This window comes from Octopus sinensis, linkage group LG4, assembly GCF_006345805.1.
Source record: "Octopus sinensis linkage group LG4, ASM634580v1, whole genome shotgun sequence".
In the NCBI taxonomy this organism is placed as follows: Eukaryota; Metazoa; Mollusca; class Cephalopoda; order Octopoda; family Octopodidae; genus Octopus; species Octopus sinensis.
The window spans coordinates 126,671,385-126,692,068 of record NC_043000.1 but is presented as its reverse complement, the minus strand read 5'-3'; the positions used below and the strand labels follow the sequence as shown (position 1 = coordinate 126,692,068).

At 37.2% G+C, this 20,684-nt stretch overlaps 1 protein-coding gene across 3 annotated transcripts in view; it reads left to right on the top strand.

The window, feature by feature from the left end:
• The window catches only part of LOC115210385 (protein O-mannosyl-transferase TMTC4), a 144,932-nt gene that overhangs the window by 3,116 nt on the left and 121,132 nt on the right, over nucleotides 1-20,684 (top strand). The gene's annotated exons all lie outside the window — the stretch shown is intronic.

The following is a 20,684-nucleotide window of genomic DNA, read 5'->3' as shown; positions in this document are numbered from 1 at the left end:
AATCGGGCGTGTTCGCAGATTTCTTAAAAGAGTAGCAGAGAGCTTTTAATTTCGCTAAGTTTGTCTGCTAAGATTGTTACTTGTTATGTTCTGTTAGAGCACATGGATGGACGTTACTTGCAGTCGTCTCGGAATCTATTATGATCTGGTGCCAAGTTCTGCTGTTAGCCTAGCTTATTGTTCTACACACACAAACACATACATATATATAATATATATAGGTAGATATACGCACACACATACATATACACTACCCAAAAAGAGAAGAAACACGCATGGATACAGCCTTTGTATACAAACATAACGGTATCACTGCTTCCTCAACAACCATCGTTATAAATAGACAGCGAATATCACTATCTGGTGTTTGGAAATAGTCTACTGTAGTGGGCACGACCACATTCCTGTGTGCAGATTACATGTGTGTCTGTGTGTGAGGGAGAGAGAGAGAGAGAAAAAAGATAAAGCGTGATATTTATAGAATGAAATATCAAAGTAGGGAAGTTGTGATGTATATTTAGCTAAAAGACTGTAACGTTGAATGAAGTGGTTCCGAGTGAAAATCGAAACCGAGTCGCTAACTTTTTTAGAAACTTACTACGATATCATTCTACCCACTTCCTGTGTACACACTCACACGTCGTATATTATCTTCTCCAAGTGTGAGTATTATATTACACCTGTACGTACACCTGTGTGATTGTGTACTACATAGACACGTTTTAAAAGTATTAGCTTAGTTGTGTGTGTGTGTATATATATATATATATATTCTCTTTCTTGTTTCAGTCACTTGACTGCGGCCATGCTGGGGCACCGCCTTTAGTCGAACAAATCTTTGTAAGACTAGTACTTATTCTATCGGTATCTTTTGCCGAACCGCTAACTTATTGGGACGTAAACACACCAACATCGGGTATATATATATATATATATATATACTACGGGCTTCTTTCAGTTTCTGTCTACCAAATCCCCTCACAAGGCTTTGGTCGGCCCGAGGCTATAGAAGACACATGCCCAAGGTGCCACGAAGTGGGACTAAACCCGGAACCATGTACACACACACACACACACACACACATATATATATATATATATACACACTGTTTTATTAAAGCTGCAAAAACATCCATATGACATATATATGAATTGCGATACAAGGATATATAAATTGTGTATGCTATTAGTTTTATATAAACTTTCTGCATATGTATGTATGTATATATATATATATATATATATAAACTGTGCATAAAGTATGACTATGGAGTATATACGAACTTATTATTATGGGTATATGTGTATATAATGAACTGCGTGCGTGTGATGTGTTGCTGTTTAGCCCCAGGTTAGCTATGTTTGAGTTGACCAATGATCAAAGCATTCCAGTCATGACCATCCTATCTTTTTAAGGATACTTAGCGCTACATTATCTAATGTATCCTTACTTGTTTAAACCGATGTAGTGTGATACAAAGGATATTTTGCTTCTATTTCTAGCAGATCGAATGACCACACAGAAGCTCCCTCGCTTATATGTATGGAGTGTGTGCTTATCGAATTATGAGTATATACAAATTGTGTTATGATTATGTACGTGTTTCTGTGAATAACTGCAGGATATGATATAAGCACGTGCACTATATTTATCTATGAAGTACACACATATATATATATATGCGTAGGTGAGTGCGTATGTAAACTTTCTCCGGCAATACCATGATATAGGAGAACACATGTATATATATCTATATATAGATATGCATTCGTGTTTGCATGTATGAATGGATTACTATTTTGACTGTTCACCTGAGGCCGACTCGACACTCCATATGTCGATTTAGCTGTCCTTGTTTGTTTATAATCACCACCAACACCTGCCTTATCAACCCCGAAGTAGTTTGTGAGATAATAGAGGCAATTTGACTTTAAAATGATCATATCAACTAGTCATCGTAATTGCTAGGTCTATCTGTACGCAGAAATAATAATGACTTTAAAGAGAATTGGGGGGATGGGCTGTCGATTGTTTGAAATTATCACCAAGACAATGATCGTTCGTTACTCCACCTCTAAGCGTCTTTATTTTTAATAAATCTATGTAACGAATACGGATCGGGTTTCGATACAGGCTTAACACTTCAACTCGATCACATGTATTCGTGTCTTATATTTTGATTCTTCCACAATATTGTTTTTATATCTTTTTACTTTTTAAAGCAGGAAAAAAATTATTATAAAGGTTCTTGTACAGGTGTGTATATGTTAGTAAATATGCATGGAGTGGGTGAATGGAAGCTATAATTGTTTTTTTTTTAGTATATTCTCTTACGTCCAAGACCAGGTTGTGTGTGTGTGTGCGTAAAGATAGATAGATATATGGAAACCGCTTACTATAATCACGGATAATGTTATCAAATAGTTCTTGTTAATATTAGTACATCCCAAACATGTCCAATTATCTAAATGATGCCGTCTCAATCATAATATTCGGCTATACACACACACACACACACGTGTTTATGTGAGTAAGTATATATAATATGCATATATATATATTCAATGCGTACAGGGGAGGAAGCTGAACTACTTTTTGTCACAGTTCTTAATATATCACCGGTATGTAGGTATTGTTACTCCGGATGATTGTGTGAGATAAAATGCCAACTTGGTAACAGTGGGATTTGAACACGCTGTTCGCCTGTTTGAACGAGCTTGCAATCACTAACAATTTACAACTTTTCCAATTGTGGCATTTCAGCTGTGGTTGTCCCTTGTTTTCGGACGGATGTTTCATATTTCAACTTGTTCCCTTTTAGAGACACTCGGGAATTGTTTGAACGAAATTTTGCTCAAGTTACTTGTTAAACCGCAGCCTATCTGCTGCTAAATGTTAAATTGCTCCAAAGCATTCCGACTAGTCTCACGGGAGACATTTTGTGAGGCGAAACGTTTTGTCGGAGCCCCGAGGGATTTTCTCTTAAAATTCAAGAAGCTGTCAGTTTTTCGTCAGATACTCCCGGGCCTATGCACCGGTTGATTCCCCCACCCCCACCCCTGTTATTGGCCCTCACTCGAGTTCAGCTAAAATACCCTTCTGAATGCAGTTACACCCAACTCGCAAAAATCTACCTCACGAGAAAACACAGACGTCACTTCATGGTCGTTCGAATTGCTAGACATAACAATCAAATCTTCCTTAACTTACTAAACTAACATTTTAGAAAACAAAGGATGCATTGAATGATGTCCGCAATACAGTATCCGAACTTAGGATAATGATGGCTGGGATCTATGTGAGCGTACGTCAGCTAATCAGAGCTGACTTGGGCTACACAACACTATCCAAACCAATGCTGTCATATAAAATAGTTGTAGCATTCTGTCCTTCCCATGCCTCAGGACTGTGTTTGGTATATACCAGCGCTGAAGATAGATACCCGTTGCATTCGTACCGAGTTCAGCAAGCTCGACGCTTCTGTGACCACTGACCAGAACCTCTGGAGCGAGCTGGACAACAGAAGAATGGTCATGTGTTTGGTCTGTCCCATTGCACTTCACACATTAAATCAGTGCATCTCACAATGTATGTTAAATGTGGTCCTCATCCGGACGAAAGACTGGAGTACCCGGAATGCTTGACTGTAGATCTCACTCAGACCTTTTTACTAACAAAGTTCTCCTTCATCTCCTGTGCCATTTTCTTCGGCTTCCGTCGTAGGTCGACGTTGACTGCCTTCTTCAGTAATCATCTCTGGTAGGCTCGCATGCGGGCTACAAGGTCTACTTTTTATCTGCTGCTAGTGAAGAGAAGTAACGCCTATTATGTGTTCTTTTATATTCTCTCTGTTGTTTCTCCTCAATGACTGGAATTACGAGTTTCAGCAATAGGTGCCATTCAATGCGCTGCAGGGCCTTATCCTCCTATGTGTGTGTGTGGGAAGATGCCGAAGTTCTTCATATGACACTTTAGCACAGTCCTGTGTCGCAAACTGTCTACCTTGAATGATTACGCCTGCCCTGAGTTAGTTCAGCATAAAGAACTGCCTTTGGGAGCCTGTCGCCTACCATCCTGCAAACACGTGCCTTATTTAATCATTAGCCACAGCTTGGGGACTCAGGATCTGCAGGGCTTCAAAATAATTAAAAGGCATATGTTTTTAACTTTTCTGTTTGTACTTTCAAGAGCCCGACATGCTTTTATATCGTTTAGGATCTCACCAAGACTAAATCTGTTACTACTCACCTTTAATTCTTACAGAAATCTCGACTCTTGAAATTATCAATTCTATGCTCATTCGATATATGTGTGTCCATGTATATGTATATTTTATCAGTGTGGTGGTTGATATGGTACTTTTTTTTGTTCTGTCTGACACTAAACAACTTCTGTGTTTTCTTACTTTTTTAAAAGTTCATTTCTGGTCATGTTTTCCCTTCGTCTAATCACTTAGAAACATACAATATTTATCGCACTTAATTCTAGTCATTCCTCCTCCAAGAAACTATTGAAACTGTCCTTTATCTTCTTCTGCCAGACTCAGTCAGCTGAAGATACTGAAACGAGGACAGTTACTTGGGGTGCTTCTTGATTCGTGGTTTGTCACGTCATGTGATAGGGATTACACAAAGGAGGGGAAAATCAAAATAATACATGAAATAAATTTGCTTTATTCTTAAAACTATGATAATACTTTATATATTTATTAAAAAGACGTTATATTTGTTAGGACGCCGAGTTTAAGTTACCTAGGGCGCTAGCAAATCCAGAACCAGTTCTATCAATATTTTTTCAAATTTGCAAGGAAACTTTCACTATCAAAAGCCAACCTGTAAAGAGAGGTAGTTACATGGTAAACGCTGTGATAATAAATGGGTTGAAGAGATAGTTAGGCCCATGCTAAGCTGGTAATAGGCCTATGTCAGATGTGGAATACAAATCCGCCCCATTTTCATTGATAACTGGTGCAGACCAGACGTGAGAAGTAACCTCCATTTCAAACTTCTCGCTAAGCATTTTTGTAGTTAGTGCTATGTATAGAATACGGCAGAGTTTTCTCGAAGTGAAGGAGTGGGACAGCCCCTCCCCCACGAGAAATCCCTTGAGTGTTGAAAAGGGGACGGTTGAATTGCCGTGCTTGATAAAATTAAGGTGATTTAAAATTTTGAAACTTGTCCAACGCCATTTCGAAACAATGAGAATCATATAAATGTTGCTTTCGCAAATTTTTTTCATTAATATTGTGCAGGAAGAGGACTTAATATTTGTCAGTTTGAAGAACAATGTGTTACAAATATGTACAAGTACAGGTTGTGCATGGATATAGTGTATATGTCGCACATACAAGTAACTGAACAGAAAAAGTTGCTAGAATGATATATAGGATGTGTAATTTAAGATTTGGCTGTGTGATAAGAAGCTTGCTTTCCCAACCACATGGTTCCGGATTCAGTCCCACTTCGTGGCACCTTGGACAAGAGCTTCTACTATAGCCTCGGGCCAACCAAAGCCTTCTGAGTGGATTTGGTAGACGGAAACTGAAAGAAACTCATCTTTTGTATGTGTGTATGTGTCTGTTTGTCCCCACCAACACTTGACAACCGGTGTTGGTGGGTTTACGTCCCTGGAACTTAGCGGTTCGGCATTAGAGACCAACGACATAAGTACCAAGCTAAAAAGAAATAAGTCTTGGGGTCGATTTCTTAGACTAAAATCTTCATGGCGGTGCCCCAGCATGGCCGCAGTCAAATGACTGAAACAAGTAAAAGCTGTACATACATACATACATACATACATATATATATATATATATATATATATATATATATATATATTATATATATATATATATATATATATAGAGAGAGAGAGAGAGAGAGAGAGAGAGAGAGAGAGAGAGAGAGAGAGAAAATGGAGATTGAGAAGTTAATTGTTTATTATTAACAGCAAATTAATCATCATCCCTTACAGCTGTTTCCATTATTACTAAGTAAATATTAAGTAAATAGTAAATTTATATGACCTGAGCATATCTTCAGAGGGGGGAAATATACCCTTGGATGTGTTATGTGTTTATGGATTCATTATAGCAGACTACACACACACACAGCTGTTTTGATCTATACACGTAACTCCCAATAAATGTGATGAGTGCCCTTCTTTTGTTTGTCTACTCATATGTGTGTGTAGAAAGTTGAAAAGGAACACACGAGTTGATATATATATATATGGAAAAAAAGTCAAGGTAGAAAATGCTAAAATAATTTTATAAAAAAACATTTCAGTACCTGTTTCAGTCATTGAGACTTCTTCAGCTTTAAGCATGGAAAACAATTAAATTTTGGAAAAATTAAATGAAAAGTTTTTGTAAAAGAATATTTGCATATTATTCAAATACAAGGGACATTTTCCTTGTTTCTGCCTGTCTCTGTATCTCTTGTTTACTCTTGTGGGTTCGTGGTCGTTGTATGTATATATATAATAAATTAATAGATAAAATAAAACATATGCATATATACATACATATATGTACGTACCTACCTCTACATGTATATATACATGCATATATGGGTACAGGACACCAAAAAAAAAAAAACGTCGAACACAATGAGAAACGAAAACATAAACACAAAACCAAGGAAATGGACATTTTTCTTAAACAACGAAAAAATAGAGTACAGGACAAATGACACAAGGAAAATTCCCTTCTTCAGTCGCCTTTGTTTCATCTACTCCACGTTTCTATGTATATATATAAAGGGGGAATTTTTTTCTATCAAAGTCAGTGGCGTAGCCTTGGTTTTTGTTTACGCGTGGTAGCCAAATTGGCTGTCCTCTTCCTTAAACATAATAATGTATTCGACGAAGCGAACACACATATATAAGGTGGCAGCCCTGTGAGATCCGCACACCCCTTACGCTAAGCCACTACAGCCTTCATGCTTTACCTCTAATCAACGGGGTGTTTGTGGAAATGGTAGGTCCATGTTAAACGACCCACCTGAAATCATTACCCTGTTGTGGTGATGGGTGCACTTTAAATGAACACTTTAAGTGGCAGTGTATATAGTTAGAGAGAGGTGATGGAGAAAATCTATCGGCACATATTGCTTTGCAACATTTCATAGAAACTTCATGTAAAAACGTTTCTTACAAATAATAATATAGCTGTAGGGAAATGGCTCGAGGGAGCGTTCTGAATATTAAATAGACTCGCTTATGTAATACAGTGTGTCGAAAAACTTCGATTACCTAAGATTGTCCCTGCAATTAGTAGTGAAGAATTTCCTGTAGGGTGTTTAAAAGCAAGCGAGGAGAATTTATTGAAATTTTTGAAAAATATAGGAAAATATAGCCCCCAGATCAGCCCTGATCAAGTAAATCTATGATCGTCACCATTCCATCCTGTTTGTCTTTTTTAAAAAAATTATTATTATCTTTATGTTCAGGTATAATGTCCTTGCGACCACCTTATCAAATCTGTGCTTTTTAAAAATTAACATGATAGGATGTGTGCGCTGAAAGGTTCCCTCACTTGTTCAATATTATAATAGCTTTATTATGAAAGGATTTTTTTTTTTATATTACCAAAAGAAATTGAAAATGAATTGTTTCTGTTGAAGAAATCAACTGGTGGAAAAGAAAAAAGATCATTATTAGCCATCTCTGTATCATCGTTAATCTATACACATTGTTGACAGGCCTATTACTGCAGTATTTGTCCTGAAATAAACGTCTCTTATGGATAACACAAGTCTATAAGAGATGATATCTGAGAATAAATACTGCAGTAACTAGCCAATCAACGGTGTATATACATTAAATATGATACATATTTGGCTATTATAATTTAATATTGCCTGAATTGCGTATAACGGATTTATTTATTACTTCTAATAAATCTACGGAAACCTCTGGCACGGTGTTGGCAACAAATAAGTGACTTATGTGTTCTCTGCAAGCCTCGGATTGTTTCCTTAAAAAATTTGTTCAAACTGAATGTTTTTGTAAGCCATTAAACAATTGCTTGTGGTGGAAATGAAGGAATATACAGGGATCTTTTAATCTTTAACTTTTTTCAGTCATTTGACCCCGACCATGCTGGGACACTGCTTTGAAGGATTTTTTAGTCGAATGAATCGACCCCAGGACTTTTTTTAAAACCTAGTACTTATTCTATCGGTATCTTTTGCCAATCAACTATGTTACGGGGACGTAAACATACCAACACCGGACGTTAAGCAGTGGTGAGACACACATACACGACAGGCTTCTTTCAGTTTCCGCCTACCAAATCTACTTACAAGGGTTTGGTCAGCCCGAGGCTATAGTGAAAGACACTTGCCATGGGCTATGAGCAAATGTAAAATAAAAATCAATGGTGGTACGCAGTTGCTGACGGCGATTCTAACAAGAGTCGAGGCGTGCATATAACTGTTCTCTCTTGTTTTTGTCCAATCCATGCCAGCATGGAAGACAGACTTTAAATGACGATTATAAAAAAGAAGTTGTGGATTGCTTTCTATCAACTCGACGATTACAAACACCTGAAATTTTAGTAATATAAACGCAAGATTAACCACATACAGTACATAGCGGCCAGAATTCTCACTGACATGATCAAAATCTCTAGACAAGTTTGCTAGAATCTGTTGTCAGATACGACCAAAGGGTTTAGATGATGTCAAGAGCATCTAAAGAAATACTTTGCAGTGTTTAGTTACCGCCCTTTGTTTTCTGAGTTCGAATCCCGTTTTAATTAGTTTTGTCTTACATTCCTCTTGTATCGAGTATTAAGATTGATCTGTGCTGATACTCAGCATTTTCTTTTCGTAATGGCTCACATGTATGTTATATAAAGTCCCTATGTACCGGAACCCCCATTTCAATCACTGGCAATGCATATAAAAGTAAAAATTTAAACAAATCAACACACAAAATATTTAAAATGCGCTGGACTGTTCGTTCAATGGCCTCACAATTACATTACTTTACATATCTTTTTTTTTAACATACGAGTCGCGGCTCACTTGTTAAGTGAATAGAATTATGAGAAGAGCAACGGCTTAACATGTATTTGTGTTCTATTAAACACCAGGCCGCTTCCGTGTACGTGAGAGAGAGAGAGAGAGAGAGAGACAGACAGACACACATGCAGCATGCTTTCAGACTATCTCTCTACCTAACTTTGTTAGTTTTGTCATTATTTGCCCCAAGTCAACTCTGATTGATTAGAGACTTTTACCACGACCATCCTATCTTATCTGACTTAATGTATCTAGGATTACATTACTCAATGCGCCCCTAATTATAATTTAAAGACAGTAGGGTGTGATTTGAGAGGGATTTGGCTATTATTTTTAGTAAGTCGCACGACAACTCTTATCGACCTGCCAGTTCTGTGTTAGTGTCTGAGGACTAAAAGAGAATGATTCAAGGTGGTTAATGGGTTTCCAACGGCCTTGAAATACTGGATGCGAGATTAAACTCTCTGTAGTTGTTGGGACCAAAGTGGAGTGTAACGCACTTGTAGGTTTTTATCCCCCATAATAAAATAAGGAAGAGATGGGTCTCTATCCAGAAACACACCGGACTTCTAAAACAAGTACGCCAACCAGCCAATGCAGCGTGTTCGCTGTGTTGTATTATGTTTGGGTTACATTGACCTTCCGTATAACAGTCGTCATAACACGCCGCTGTTAGACATCACTCTTCGTGTGCTAGAATAAAGTATGTCTAGTACAGTTAATTTGTCGCAAATTAAACCAGTGAAGGATTTGGAGGGCAATTTGTTTGGGTGAAATTCTGTTTCAAATTGGGGAGGAAAAAAGTTGTAATCTACCTTGACAGGTCGCCGATTTTAACGACGAAGAGATTGAAAAACAAAAATTCGCTACATGAACTGCACACTGGTCCCTGAAAATGCGTTCTGGGATGTGTTCCAAAACAAGGTGGGTGTGGGGATTGGAAGCGGTCGTGTCAAACCTATAGGGAACTATTTCGAAAGAGATCGAATTTTTTTCTCTAAGTCTGGTATTTTTTCCTGGACAGGCGGGCCTTGTATATTCTGTAGGATAGTTTTATTTAATGTCTTGGGTGAAAGGCTCGCGAAAATAAGGCCGTGGGTTCGATTCCTGGGCCGGGCATCGTGTTGTGTACCAATCTATTCAGCTGACGAGTCCCAGCCAACTGCTCATGTAGCCCTCCTTTCTTCCGCTGTAGTATAGTTGATGTTCTGTTGGATCAAGTGTGAGAGGGCCGATAGGGTGTCTGTACTCTGCTCGCGATTACATAGGCTCTTACAATAATTAGTGAAAGCCCTGAACAAGCTTTCGTTAATTGTTGTATACACGCCATGCTCGCTTGCGAGTGATTGCTAAGCATGAATTATTATGAGCGTTGAATTTTACGATATGACCTGAATTAGGAGAAACATTTTAGGTACTTTTTGGTTATCTCACCCCTATTAAAAAATTGCCATTAAAAAATTGGGTCATCTCCTCACTAAAAAAAATTGAGTTTATATTGCGACAAGAGAGATCCTTTTGATTCAATACTTCAACACATTGTTTAACTATTGGCCTCCTCAATAGGCATTTTGATTTGTTATAAAAATATCATCAGATTCAATAAGATGTTCAATTTTTTCAGTTTTCATGTTTATTAATTTTTTTCATTTTTTTTTATTGAGGGTTAAACAATTGTTTTTAGTTGAAGGAGATAACCAAAAGTACCGATATTTCTCGTAAAGCGGGTGGAGATAACCCAATTTTTTTAATGGGGATAAGATAGCCACATTTTATACCTGCGGGTCTGTAATATAAGGTTTGTATTGATAAAATTTAATAAAAAGCTACTTGTTTACATTATTTACATTCGACGGATATTTATCCTCATCTTGTTTGTTGTTAACACAACGTTTCGGCTGATATACCCTCCAGCCTTCTTCAGGTGTCTTGGGGAAATTTCGAACCTGGGTTCTCATTCCTAAGGTATTTTTCTGTTCAGGTCACTGCTTGGAATCGAACTCGGAATCTTGGGGTTAGTAGCCCGCGCTCTTAACCACTACGCCATTTGTTATAAAAATATCAGATTCAATAAGATGTTTAATTTTTTTCAGTTTTCATGCTTATTAATCTTTTCAGTTTTGTATGATTTGTTATAAAAAATATTATCAGATTCAGTAACATGTTTCATTATTTCACTTTTGTTTTTTCGTTTTATTGACGGTTAAACGTTTCTTAAGATGAGGGAGATAACCAAAAGTACCGATTTTCTCATAAAACATGGAGATAACCCAATTTTTTTAATGGGGGTGAGGTGAGATAACCCAAAAGTACCAAAATATTCATCATTTTCAAAATAACCTGTTTTTATTATTAAATCCTCTTTATGCAATTTATTTTCATTTAAAGTCTTATGAATTAGGATGGAAGTATTGACTAAAATATAGATATAGGCTTTTGGGAAAATGTACAAAGTTCCGCTACAAAATAACTCAAGGAACAATCGGCCTAATTGACAACCAGGTAAGATTAACACGATTAATATTCAGTTTGAGCTTTGAGTGGAAGATGTAAATGACGAATATTTTGGTAAGCTGTTATAATCAACTGGTGAAATAGAAAAAATTTTCTACGTGAATGGCGCACTATCCTTTCCCTGGAAATTCCAAAACGAGAAAAAAGAACATTGGAAATGGTGTATCAACACTTGACTAAAAAATAATTGACTTAACTAAAAAATAAGACACGGGAGTAGTTAGAGGGCGGCGAGGCAGGTGAGCATAACTTAAAAAATATTAAACATTCAATCAAATTCTTAGCAACAGTTTGAATCTTGTTAAATTTCTTGGATCTTTTCGGTTTGAACGGCAGTTTTTTTTAATAATTTCCACGTAACTAAACACTTTTAAACTTCGTATACTGGTAGAATGTGTTTATAAAACATCTTTTTCTCTTGGCTTTATTGAGAAAATTCTATAGTTTGTAAGATATTTGTTGTTTTTCTTCTTCAATTTCTGCAATTTCAACCAGTCAATGACGTCTATTGAGGTGAAAACATTCTGTGCCGTATGAATATGTCCTTCGTTTAAGAAACAGATTGGGTTTATTTACATTTCTGAAGAAAAAAAGATACCATTCCCGCCACCCGTAACCCTAAAACAGATTGAAATGCAATAGATCGATACCAGGGTCATAATTATGGGTGACAATTTCATATGACACCGCTAGAAAAAACTGCCGTTCAAACCGAAAAGATCCAATTTCTTCCAACAACTTTCAATGGTTTTGCAAACGTTATGCAAGTTGTTAGTGCAGCGTTACTGAACTCTGTTTCTCGGGCCACAAGCATGTTTGTGTGGATCTGAAATCAGCTTTGCAACTACGCGGTATCAACTTCGATTTGATTGCGCAGTACCTTATGGCAGTGCTCCGCTACCTTTCTTCACTTGCGATACACTTATATTCTTTTCAAAATTCGGCGGCACACCGAAACTAAAAATACATCTAAAATTATAGGGAAAAAATTATATTCAGGTTACACTGCGGCACACCTAGCATCGTCTCGTGGCACACCAGTTGTGTAGCATTGCCTTAGGGAAGTGTTTTCTACTTGAGAGTAAAATTTGATTGACGCTAATAACGTAAAACAGTTATCATTTTCTCATAGTTTCCTCTCTTTTCTTATCAATGATTTGTAAAAAACGAATTTTTATGTGAGTCATTCGTTGAATTGACTTAAGGCAGGTTGCGTGGTTCATAAATTCGCTTCGGTCTCATGTGGTTTCGCATTTGGTCCTACCATAGCCTCGAATCTACCTAAGCTTTATGAGTGAAATTGAGTAGACAGAAACCTATTTGTACCTGTTCTTTACTGGTAGACTTCATTTACCGCCTTGTTTAACATCATCACTTAGCCGTTGGGTGCCTTTAGTGAAGTCCACTCTGTTGGAAGCATTCGATCCAAGTTGCCAGTTTGAGGATAACACTCCCACTTTCTCTCATCACATTCGGCGGGTCTGAAAATGGTTTAAGGTTATTCCTATTCTCCTCTAATTTAAACCATTAATAAAAGAATAATAATAAAAAAAACGAAACCCATTAAAATTATCTTCTACTCACTGATATTTTGTGGCAGCTAATGAGATATGATAACATAGCTCGTACCCCCCCCCCCAGTCCCCAATCAAATGAAACCTGATCAATACATGGAAAGTTTTGGTAATATGACACAACATAGGACTTCTCAATCTGAATTACTAATTTCCTCAATTTTGCATTAAAGAAATATATATATATATATATATATATAATATATAAAATCAACTCTTTCCTTCTCTTTTCGTTTTACATTCTCGTCTAATTCCGCCTCTCTCCCACATACTGATATAAGATATTTTATACACATACACAGGAGAAAAAAAAACGATTCTTTGACAGAAATTTCTACAATTTTTTTCTAGCAGTTTTGATTTGTAATTAAACTCTCAGTCTGATTAAATAATTATACAGTTTACTTCAGAAAGCCTCTAGAGAAACCGTTGTAGTTGTTTAACGTTGAATTTTGTAAAATAAATTATGAAGTGAAATTACTCTAAATTGTATAGCTAAGCATTTTTTTAAGTTGCACATATTAAATCTTTTACGATTAAACTTTACTACCATATATTCTTGATTTTTTAAAATATTCTCTTTGTGTGGTGTCTACCATTTGGTGAAGTTCAATATAAAAGATCTGTTAGGCATTGGTGTGTCTGGGCGGTGGTGTAGGGTTTGGTTTCTGAGGCCTGCAGAAAAAGCAGAAAAATTAACACGTGTAATGAAATTAAGATGGCTTTTAAACTGTTTTCCCTTATCTAACAATTGTGGATAAGAATGAACTATACGAATGCAGACTGTAGCTTATCTTTTCATGAATAAAGAGTGGGGTGGTAAAAATAAAAACAAAACAAACTTCTAATATTTTGCCAGTGCGTGGTATTCGTGAGTTGAGAACAGCTGTCCTAGCCATCAAAGTTGATGTTTTTCAGTGATTATTTGTATTTCTTTTCATGCTGGGACACCGCTATGAAATATTTTGTCGAACAGATGGACCCCCAGTACTTTTTTTAAAAATCTGTATTCCATCGGTCTCTTGCCGAACCGCAGTTATAGAGACATTAACAGACCAACACCGGTTGTCAAGTGGTGGGCTCAGACACACACACACACTAATATATAGATCGCCATGATAGATCACTAGCCACTACACATTCCTTATTTTCTCTCCTTGTTTCTTTCTGTGGAAGAGCGTAGGCTCGAAACGTTAAAGACTTTTTCACTTCCCGAGCGTTATACTAATACATCTGTTTGTTGTCTAAACCACCTGTCTTGGTTTTTTGTTTTTGTTTTTGTGAATTCTCCCTGTATATATATATATATATATATATATATATATATATATATGTACGACGGGCCTCCACAAATTGACTCACAAGGCATTATTCGGCCCGGTGATATAGTAGAAGGCACTTGCACAAGGTGTCGCGCAGTGGGACTGAACCCAAAACCATTTGGCTACAAAGCGAGTTTCTTAACCATATAGCCATGCCTGCATTTATGAATTTTTTTTTTTTTTTGGTGGATAGGGTCAGCATATTTGTTGCTTGTGATTAATCGCAGTTTGGCCTCGATTTGACGTATTTGCTGTACAAATTAAACACCCAGAGAACAGTACGAGAGCACAACAGCCTGATCACCAAGGCTTTTTTTGAAACTCAGACAACGATTGGGAAAGACACTGCGAAATGGGCTGTTTGCTGTCAGTTGCCAATGTTTTTCTTCGAGGGAACGGGAGTTGGATAAAGTGCTGCTGAGATAGGTTAAGGATAAAACTCCTTTGTTTCGTTCACTATAAATAATCGTTTTAAGAGGTCTTTCTATTTTGGGTGGATAGTGAGCAATAGTCTATCTTCACTATACTGAGGTAAACCATCTTGTTAGCCCGAAAAAATACATCGGAAGTGGTGTGTAGATAAAATTCTGTTAAAATTGGAACAACATTCTAGTCAGCTTATTGTAGGTCATAGATTATGGTCATAGGTGTGTGGATTCTTCGATTTAGGGTGATGTATGTCGAAAAAAAAAAATCTTCACAAGTTTGGATTCATTCTTGATTTTCATCGGCATATTAATCATATACACCAAAAACAGGGTTTCGATGTTGAATTATTCAACATCCCCTCCAAAATTCTTGGAGCTGAAGACCGTAAGCATTGTTACTAGTGTAGCTAGAGTGTATGTCACTCGGGGCGGCCCTTCCGTTTGCCGCCCCCGGACCACACAAAAAACATATTACCTTCGGCAGACGCAAAAGTACTGCATGGGGCGGACCGCCCCTACGCCCCACTCCCCAGCTATGCTAGTGAGCGTTGGCGAGTACTGAAAGAAACCGTGGCTGCATATCATATTTGACATCAACAAACTAAACTAAAAAGACCAAGATGAAAGCAAAGAACCATTTTCCACTGCTTCAATATTGATTTTGTGACCAACGAGTAATCGCTAATTTCAGTGGGCACAACCATTATAAAAATGGAAACATTATTGATAAAAAAAACCAAAAAAAAAAACCTTAGAAATTTCATTGATAACTAAGAAATACCAAGGGGCTTGTTTCAATTTATTATGAATAGTACCTGTTTTTCAATGCATCTCTGACAACAGGCTGTTGTTTAGCTCCCAAATCAGTTCTGATAAATAAATAAATGACAACTATTAAAGGCGTTCCAGCCATTACCATCCTGTCTTTGAACTACGTTACCCAATATACACCACCTGTGTATTGAAGTGGGATTTGCCTGTTATTTCTAGCAAGTTGAATGTACACATAACGGTACCCTTGTTGGCTCGTTTAATAACTTAGTGCCAATTTCAGGTTGATTTCTAATTGCATCCTCAGTGATCCTCGAAAAAATTATAAACATCAAAACTCCCTTTTCGCTACATCTTAATTTTGGTCCTCGTTTTTATTTGAAAACAAGTTTTGTTTGCCGAACTCTAAACGGTAGAACATCCGACTTTTATGAACTTAACCGAGTGGAGTTAATAAAGTCAACATCTAGTTTTGATTTTGAACTGGGGTTGAGTTTTTAAGTAAGCAAATTTTAGATAAGACCAGATTTAAGAGTAAGACACAGACGGAGTATCTGGAAGAAAACAAATAGATGAAATAATTGAGAATCAAAGTTTACAGAGATAACATAAACACTACTTAATGCAGATAAACAGAGACCCTTGTGTTATCTAGATAAAGATAGGGGGGTGAAGAAGAGAACAACTGTATGGCGGACAAATGATTACAAAAGAAGTAACATTGCCGAAGTTTACCGATGGGAGAGTAGTGTTTTATTTTTGATTGTTTTTTTTATGGAAGTCTGGAATGTGGATGTTTTTGGTGAGTGCATCGTCTTAGTGGTCTGAGTCCATTCTCCAGAATTTTGGCAAAGTTTCATCTTGAGTTCGCTGCTATTCCCGGTCGATTCTGTGCGCTCGCGCGTGTGTGATGTTTATTAGAGTTCTTCAGAGAAAATTGAACTTAGTACGTATCTGTAGGGAATTTATGAATTGTGAAATGTATTAGATATTTATTTTCATGTACGGTAATCTGCGTTGTACAAACTGATACAGCAGAATATTTCCGAGGAGTATGTACATCCTCCTTCGAAGGTGTTGAGGTTGCTTAAAGGTTGGGGTCTGATGACAACAGTTGTAGCATGCTGCTATCTGAATAAGACGACATGCGATCAGAGGGTACGACGATCAGGTTATAATTGTCGATATTAGAGAGGGAAAAATAACGAGAAACACATCACAAGTTATCAGAACACTTTCTACACGAGTCGGGTTGAGGAAGTTGGCAGTCTTGTTTAATAATATCGGAAAATAGAACATTTTTAGAGAACATATAACGGTTCAAATAATTGTAATGGTAGACGATAATTAATTGTTAGTTAAATATATGATAATAACGGACAGTTTAAAAAGATTAATAGTAATGCATGTGATGAGGGGCGCATGCAGCCATTCATAACCCCATTATTGTATAATCATCTCATCATATTCGTTCTATGTATTGTCCCCTCTGTGGTGTCCTGTCTGTCCTAGTTTGTCCCCCTCTATGTTTGGGCCCTTGTGGCCAATAAAGAAACAGGAAGTTGGCAGTCTGGTTTTTAGGGTTAGGTGAAGTACCATCGACTGAAAGTTTTCGTGACTCGCATGGCCAAAAGCAAAGAGAACTATTTTACTTTGTAACAAAGTATTCCGAAGTATTCGTATGTGATTCTGCAGAGAAGGTCACTGAATTACTTAGCTCTTTGTAGAACTATATTTTTAATCACTGGAAAGGTGCAAAGATTTAAGGTAAAGTAGTAATAAAAAAAGTGTTTTATGAAGCTTTCTATTAATGTACATATGTTGATGCAGAGAATTTCTTGATCGATAGTTTGGAACAATCAAAGAGGTTTCCTGTTGTTTGATTGTATGACTTGTTTCTATTTCCGAGTGGAAATAAAGTTTTAAAATTTTGTGATGATGGAGATGGTGGCTGCAGCTTGAGACCACTGAGAGTGAAGCTGGAACGTAGCTTGTTTTCGGTTAAGTGGTTGTATGCATCCATTTGGTGTGGATAAAGAGATTCTAAGTGAGTGCGTGTGTCCGTGTCCGCGCGCGTACTGTCGAAACAAGGAGTGCATGTGTGACTGACTTTATGCTAGTGTACTGCTTACAGAATCGTCTGGTTTTGGGAATGGCATTGTAAAATTTACCAAAGAGTAGAGAAAGTATTGGTGTGGATGGTGTTGGGTGGTAAGGACTGATTGAGCTGTATAAATTCTTGTCTCCGAGGGACGTTGAAGGTGCGGAGGTGGGGGTGTTTGTCAGTGCTTATTTCAGCTTTCTCAGCATTCAGCAGTTGAGAAACAGCTTCGGCTATGAAACATTAGCCTTTTGTTGATCGTGTCCACTAAATGGTTTCATAGATGCACCATCTTCACCTCAAGCAAGTTTGCACATGTTTGCAACTATACATGGAGTTCACTTCATCCCTCATCTTCGTGTATCAACAATACGTTAATCTCCCATTATTTCATATTCTTGTTAACCTCCACTCATCTCATCCACCCTTTCATTTTCTTGACGACACTGTGCTATCGGGCATGACAGGACCACATACACAGGTAACAGTCTCAAAGAAATGTAGACAAAACGAATAAATAAATAAATAAAAGATTCAAGTAAGCAGGCAAAAGCACAATCAAACAACTCTTTGTCAATATGTACATATACATACACACAAGAAAACCGTACATTCATATCTAAGCATACATATGTAAGCATGCACACACGCACAATACACAGCCACGAGCACAGATACACGAAGCTTTATAAGCGGGACACACTCTGAAGTAGAAAACGCATACATACAAGCAAGCATAAGGGACACACACACACAAAAGCAGGCATATAAACAAATAACCAGACACATACTTACACACACGGAAACAGATGGACACGCGCGCGCGCAACGTATTTCACTCAAACACCATCACATACTCACACATCTTCACGTGTTCTCACTCACACGCAATTCCTTATTCTCACCCGTGCACACTTCTACAGAAGTATATTTCTATGATAATTACAGTATTTCCCCCCTTCCTCTCAGTCTGGTGTTTCTTCTCCCGACACAATTTAATTATGAAAACTCTGACTGTCTGCTTCTCTCTCTCTCTCTCTCTCTCTCTCTCTCTCTCTCTCTCTCTCTCTCCTTCTCCTCTTTTTCATGTTTCCAAGCCACTCTTCCGAAAATATTCCAAGTATCCACGCTATTTGTTATCTAAATCATACACACGTACACACGCAACACATCGATATTCGTTGTAGCTTTCACTAAAGGTTATACTAACATGATTTCCAGAGGCTTTCTATGTTTTTAAACAAGAATCCACTGCCACGCTCCAATATAGTTTTCTTCTTGTATTCTTCCCCTCCCCTCATCTTTATATCTACTCACCTTTCTGTCTCTCTTTCTCCTCTCTCTTTATCCCTTCCTGTCTCTCACTATATTTGTTCTTTTTCAATGAACCTCCTTTGGGATTTGCCCGTACTTTCTTCCTACTTGACGATCAAATATCTTACTCTTAAACCACTTAACTCACTATTTAACACTCCATTTAGCTTACTGGGTTTTGTTTCTTCAAATAAATTCACTTTCTGTTTTACGTTGGTTAATTGTACGTACGTGGGGGTTGAAATACTAAGTTTTCTCCAACAACTAATCCTTAACAGCTTGTTTGTTGTTGTTATTGTTTAGAACCATATCAATCGCGATCGAATTAATCTATGATCAAAGGTTTCCGGACAAAATACCTTGCAGTATTTGTTCCGGCTCTTTTCGATCTAAATTCAAACCTCGGTAAAGTTGACTTTGCCTTTCATCCTTTTGTGGTCGATAAAATATAGCGCTAGTGAAGTACTTAAGTCCGATATAATCGACTGTTCCCCTCTTCTGAAATGTGTAGCCTTGAGCTTATGTTAGAAACGATTATTTTATCTATTTTTACCAGAGTGTATCCAACACTGCGTTAACTAATATGTCCAGCTTTTAAGATTGGGGGTTTTATTTATGAAAGATTTGACTGCTATTTTTGTTATATGATTTGGTTTGGAAGAAGGGGCAGTTAACGCAAATGACAGTCACCAACGAGTGGTGGAGTTTATTTCTAATTGAATCACTACAAGTTGATAACTTCTGGGAATAAAGACTGGGGGACAATTCCAGAAGGATGGTGTCTATGGGAAGGGTCATAATAAGTAATTAGCAGAAGATCTAAGGGGCAGACAATATAGGTGACAAAAGGAGTGATGATTCAAAAATGGCACAAGATCTACTAACTCGGATGAGCAAGAGATTGAGAGAGAGATACGTATTTGTGTCTCAGATTTTGATGTGTGTCGATGGCCAACTCAGCGCCTATGAAGCAGGTGCACCATTGGAAGTTTTGACAGCAGTGGTTTTTGAATCTACGTAGAATATGTGGATACCTATTGCTTAGCTGATAGGTGAGCAAGGAGGAGCGACCGCCCCCACCCGAGCACTTTTTCAAAATTGGCACCTTTTCGACCATTTTTTAAAACTCTTTAGTTCACTTGTGCGATAAAAGTTGAATGTCTTCTTTTTTGTTAATCGCATGGCCTTGGAAAAAAAACTATGTGGGATCATTATTTTATTTGACCAATCTCCCATGTTTTTGAACTGTCTATTCAATCTCCTGTGATGTGTGTTAGTGGCCGCTGACATCTGAAGAACCAAACCAAACCCTGACGTCATAACCTCTTGACACTGAACTATCCCGTGGAGTTTCATTTTTTTCACATCACACATATATCGGTAGATGAAGTTTCATTCATAATGGCATTGTTATTGAAACATGAAATTAGTGAATGTAGAATACAATTATGTAATATAACTAATGAAATATTTCACATAATATAAGAGAAATGAATTTAAAATTGTTTGGTATGTGTCATGGCGCCTTTTTTTTTTCGATTTACTTGCTCCCCTAACTTTAGAACCTGACTTCGTTTCTGGAGATGTATCTAAGACAAATAGTTTCAGCTGTTACTTATTAAGCTGTTTT